The sequence below is a fragment of the Phyllobates terribilis genome, unplaced genomic scaffold (assembly GCF_046119375.1).
Source record: "Phyllobates terribilis strain yellow unplaced genomic scaffold, ASM4611937v1 Scaffold_809__1_contigs__length_643957, whole genome shotgun sequence".
Classification (NCBI taxonomy): domain Eukaryota; kingdom Metazoa; phylum Chordata; class Amphibia; order Anura; family Dendrobatidae; genus Phyllobates; species Phyllobates terribilis.
The window spans coordinates 412,192-418,440 of record NW_027363569.1 but is presented as its reverse complement, the minus strand read 5'-3'; positions in this window follow the sequence as shown (position 1 = coordinate 418,440).

Sequence of the window (6,249 nt, the reverse complement as noted above, 5' to 3'; positions counted from 1 at the left end):
GAGGACGATAGCGCAGCAGAAGTAACGGACAGAGACAGGGGGTTTGCTTTGTTACCTTTTACTGGTACAGCTGTTAAGTACGGTCCGGGGTACTCCAGGTGAAGGGCAAACTTTTGGACTTCTCCCCAGTGAGCGGGTATAAGGCCTCCTGTCTCTATGTATGCTCCTGGCCAGCCTGCAACTGGGCCTAGCTTATGTGTCCTGCTTTTTCTTAACCTGTTGCTCTGAGGTAGGACCTGCGGTTGGTAACCACTTTCCCTGGACGTCGGGGTTCCTGGTCCTGTACGTGTCTATCTTCAGGTTTGCCAGGGACTTGTAGTCCTCCTGGGATTCCGGTTGTTCCTACTGGGTGTAATGGATCCCTGTAGGCACGGACCCGGTGTCCGGTAAATATAGCGGGGTGAGCTTACTGAGCTCCTCTGCCTACTTGGTTTCTCTCTCTTTATCTCCTCGCCGTCGGCCACGCTCGGGGCCTTCACTACAAGGCAGCTGGTGTACTGCGTCTTCACCGCTCTCTGAGCGTCGGCACGCTCTCAGACACCTTCTGTCTGACTGCTCTGCACACTCACTCACTGCAGACTGAAGACTAATCTGTTCTGAAGACTGAGCTGCCTGGCTCCACCTTCCCTTTATATATCCCTATCCGGGCTCCCTCTGGTGGTATGAGGTGGAAAGTGGAGGTGTATGAAAGTAGTGAGGGCCTCTTGTGAAGAAATCCAGCCATGCCCCCTTCTGGGTTCTGTGGCACCATGCGCAGCAGGGCACCACATTCCCCCCTAGTAAAACTCAGTACTCCCGGACTGAAGCAATTTTGCAAAACAGGTTAAACAATAATAACATTTCTTCCCTTTTTGGGAGGCACATCTCTTGAACATTACAGGTGTAAAAACATAATAAATATATACAAATATAGAGCGTCCTCAGAATTTAAGTCTGTTCCGGTGAGGTCCCCTGACAGGGTGTCCATCTCACAGGTAAAGTACAAGGTAGCTTGAGGGACCTGTCCAAAGCAAACCCTCCACGTAGGCCCTTGGGTGGCTGCAAGGCATGGCGATTCTGAGTTGGACCTCCACTTCTGCCACCCAGACAGGTTTTTATTCTGAGGTCACCTAAAGGGGGCACTCCAGGGAGCGCAATTATTTACAGGAAACAGTTTTTGGGCTGCACACAGTCCTCTTCCACAAACTTCTTTATGTATATACCCTTACTGGTAACTAGATGCAAGTTAAGTGTCCATATCACTTGAATTGTTCATTAGCAAGGCAAAAACACATATGAATAATGAAATACACGAAAATTACATACAAATAACATACCCCAGGGACAACTATCTACACTGTCAGAGTTTCCTTTCTATTCTCTCTATCTGACAGGGGTCTGACCTTTGGTGCTACGTGTCGACCTACGTGGTACTGGGATGCTTGTGGTACTGGTAGTTGCACTACTTTCCATTCTGTCAGCACTAGGTGTGGAGGGGCTACAAGACTGCCTTGACCTCTCTGCGGGACTGGCAAGTGTACCATTAGTTGGCCTTCTTGCTCTGCTCCAACCTGGGATCCTTCTTCCGGGGATTCTTCTTGAGCAGGCTCTTCTGGGGCACCTACAGGTTCTTCTTGCTGTGGGTAGAAGGTGATTACAGGTATGATTACTGCTCCTCCTAGTTGGGGCCAATCTGCCGGGAAATCTCCTAATTCAGTATGTATTACTGCTTCTTTAGGCTCCTCTGGTACGGTGAGAGGCACTTCCTCCTGGGGCTTTAGCAGACCTGGACACAACTTCAGATGGTCTCTGGATACTGTTGCAGTCGTTCTTCCTCCGTCCTTAGTTATTAAACAGGTCTTCCGGTTATCAAACCTTGAGTTTAACACAGTGTAGGGTTCTCTCTCCCACTGGTCATCAAGTTTGTGGTTTCTCCTTTTTCTTTTTAACACCACTTCTCCTGGTGTGACGGGTTCTGCGGGCGCACTTCTATTGTAGTGGGCTTCCTGTTTGTCCCTCACCCGAGTGAGACTGTCTTCGACACAGGCCTGTACTCTTCTGTACTGCTCTTGTCTGGTCGTGTCCCAGTCCTCAGTGGACATATCTGCTTCGGGTTCTACTACACCAAGCTCCAGGTCCATGGGCAACTTCCCGGGTCTTGCTCGCATGAGATATGCTGGAGTACAATTGGTGGAACTCACAGGTATGTGGTTGTACAGATCTACCAGGTCAGGTAGTAGGTCTGGCCACTAATTTCTCTCCTCTAGTGGTAGGGTCTTCAGCAGGTCGATGATGATGTTGTTCATCTTTTCACAGAGACCGTTGGTTTGGGGGTGGTACTGTGTAGTCCGGATCTTTTTACACCCGTACAGATGGCAGAACTCCTTGAACAATTCGGCCTCAAAGGCTGAGCCTTGATCTGTCAGCACCTGCTCCGGGTATCCATGTGGCCTGTTGAAGTACGCCTGAAACGTCTTTGCCACGGTTTCTGCCGTCAGATCCTTGCGGGGGCGACCACCAGGAACCGGGAGTAGTGATCCACCATGGTCAGTGTTATGCACATGCCCGGACTGACTGGCGTGTGCGTGTTTAGTGATCCCACTGGACCAAGAACCGGAGAGTGCCTGGAGGGGCGTAACTAAGTATCTACCCGATCCGACCAAGGTCGCACGACGGCTAACGACGCCAGTGCACCAGGGAGGAACTGAACAGAGGGACCAGATGCTACTCCAGGTCAGACCCCGGACACGGCTGTTGACCCACACCGGAGAATACAGGAACAGGCAGGTTAGGCTGGCACACTGACTGGTGGGTATAGGCAGGCACGGCTGGTATGCAGACAGGCGGGCACTGGTAAGCACGACTGGTATGCAGGCAGGGGGTACTGGCAAGCACGGCTGGAGTGCCGACAGGGAGGCACTAGCAGGTTGGAGCACAGACTGGATAAGTTCCAGTACAGACTGGGACTCAGGAACAGAACCGCAGATGCGGTAGACAAGCAGAGCAGAGCGAGACCGCCTGGAGCGGCGAGCAAAGGCAGAGCAGAGCGAGACCGCCTGGAGCGGCGAGCAAAGGCAGAGCAGAGCGAGACCGCCTGGAGCGGTGAGCAAAGGCAGAGCAGAGCGAGACGGCCTGGAGCGGCAAGCAAAGGCAGAGCAGAGCGAGACGGCCTGGAGCGGTGAGCAAGGCAGAGCAGGCAAGAACCGCCGGAGCGGTGAGCAAGGCAGAGCAGGCAAGAACCGCCGGAGCGGTGAGCAAAGGCAGAGCAGAGGGGACAGGGCTCTGTTCACACGGAACAGACTGGAAGGGAAAGGCAGAACCAGATACACACAAGATACTTGCAATGAAATAGCGAGTGGACTCTAAACTCACAAACGGGAGTACAGGGACAACGAGTAGGAGTTAGGTACGGGTTCAGACTCTGCAGGAAAAGGGAAGGTACGGACATAGAGAAAAACAGGTAAGAGGCTAGGAGAGTATTCAGACAAGAACAGACACAGCAGCAAGATACAGGAGCGGGTCTAGGTATGCGGCCCCTAAAAGGCGGAAAGAACAGGCTAGCAGCGTGTTCACACTGGCCTGGAAATACAGCCTCCAGGATAGGCAGACAGACAACAGGCTAGAATATAGTTCAGACAGGATCTGGCACATCAGCAGCGAAAAGCCATCTGACGGAATGCATTGCTCAGGCACCAGCTTGTATGAGGAGCTGGTTTAAATATCCAATGACTGATAGCAATAGGCTGAGGACGCATTAGGGGTGTGCCCACAGCAGCTACACGAAACAGGAAGTGACCGGGCCGCCGCCCTAAGCAGCCAGAACAGAGGCAAGCAGACAGCATGGAAAGAAGCCAGGCTAGCAGACTGGACTGATGATCAAGTTTGCGATCTTGCATATTGGGAGATGGTGCCCTATGCAAGAACGCCGCCAGGTATGTTAGAGTCAGGGCATAGGAATATCCTGACCTGCTGGGTGACAGCTTGACATGATCCAGGGCCACGATCTCCAAGGGTCGAGTCGTCTTGATGGGTTGCAGGGGTGCCTTCTGGCTGCTGTAGTCTTTTCTCCTGAGGCTACGGGGTCCACAGTCCCGGCACCACCTCTCAATGGAACTGCGCATTCCTACCCAATAAAACCGACACTTCAGCAGGGCTTCTAGCTTCTTCCAGCCAAAGTGCCCCGCCTGATCGTGGTAGGCCTCCAACACCATCTGGATGTCCATCCTGGGCACTACAATCGGCCATACCATCTCATGGGTCCTCGGGTTGACGTACCTCCGGCACAGCTTCTCTCTATAGATGAACAGCCGGCTTCTCTCATTCCACAGTTGCTTGGCTTGTAGAGACGCGTCTTTCTCCAGGGAGGAACCTTCCTGGGTTATCAGTTCCTTAATACGACTGACAACCGGGTCACTGTCCTGGGTCTCCTTCCAGCTGTGGTGAGGCAAAGGGTTTAACGTCCTACCGCGATGGCTACTGGAGGCTCGTTGCTCTTGGACCATTCCATTACGGTGAAAGGCAGGTAGCTCAATCTCCTCCAGGTCATCCACTTCCTCTTCAGTGTCCGACTGGTGAGGCCTCCTGGACAGGGCATCGGCGTTGGCATTATTGCGGCCTGCCCGGTACTTAACTGCTTCCCGACCGCCCACTGTATATAAATGTCGGCGCTGCCTGGGCTCTGTGCAGCGCCGACGTTTAAAAACGGTGGTTGGTCCCGCAGTGCTCAGGACCCCCAGGGTCCTGCAAGCGCTGCGGGTGCGGTGCAGAGCGATAGCTCTGACAGGGGACATCATCGGGACCTGATTGGATCAGGTCCCAATGATGTTAACCCTTTGCTATCTTCTATATGCCGCAATCTATAGTGATGGCGGCATATAGAAGATAGTGAGAGGAGAGGGGGTCGTCCACTTACCTCTCCGACGGCCCCCTGATACCTTCCAGGACCTGCCGTTGAAATGGCAGCTGGAGGTCACATGACCGCCTCCAGATCTGCCATATACGGTGTCCTGCTAGGCTCAGCCTGCAGCTGAGTCGAGCAGGAGAAGGACAGTGTGAAACTGTCAGCATAGATCTCAACCAATGAAATACATATCTATTGCATTGGATGAGATCAGTGATTAGAAAAATAAAAATTAATGTCCCATACAGGGACTAAATAAAAATGTAAAAAAAAAATCACAAAATAAATAAAAATAAATAAATAAAATATTAAACCAATAAATCCATATATTTATGCAAAAACAAAAAAAGTACACATATTTGGTATCGCCGCGTCCAAAACAACCCGATCTATAAAACTGTCACACTAATTAACTCCTGTGCACACCGTAATAAAAATAAATAAAAAACGGAGCAAAAAACTATGCTTTTTCATCATATCGCCAAACAAAGAGTCGAAAAATATGCGATCAAAAAGCAAAATGGAAATAAAAATGGTACCGCTGAAAACGTCATCTTGTTCCGCAAAAAAACGCTCCATACAGCTCCATCAGCTGAAAAATAAAAAAAGTTATAGCTCTCAGAATAAAGCGATGCAAAAAAAATATTTTTTCTATAAAATTGTTTTATTGTGTAAAAGCGCCAAAACATAAAAAAATATACAGTAAATGTAGTATCTCTGTAAACGTACAGACCCGAAGAATAACGCTGCCTTATCACTTTTACCACACACAGAACGGCATAAAAAAAACTCAAAAAACAATTCCTGAATTGTTGGTTTTTGTTAATTTTACCTCACAAAAAACAGAATAGAAAGCGATCAAAAAATGTCACGTACCCAAAAATGGTACCAATAAAAACGTCAACTCGTCCCGCAAAAAACAAGCGGTCACATGACTCTGTAGGCCGAAATATAGAAAAATGATAGCTCTCAAAATATGGCGATGCAAAAACTAGATTTTGCAAAAAAAAGCGTCTCTTATTGTGTGACAGCTGTCAGTCATAAAAACCCGATATAAATCTGGTATCGCTGTAATCGCACTGACCCGAAGAATAAAGTAATCTCATCACTTATACCGCACGAGAAACGGCGTAAAAAAAATAAATAAAACCAATTCTTCACCTGCTACTGATTTTGTTTATTATGTCTCCCAAAGATCGCAGTAAGGCTCTGCTCACATTTATCCTGCGCTCTGCGCTGAGCACTTACACCAGAGTTTCCGTGTAAATCTCTGAGATACGTGATTGAGACGGAACCCATGACGGAAGATTCCCTGTAATGAGGCAGATATAGGCCACTGTGGATGCCATCTGGCCTGTGAGCCCACGGTG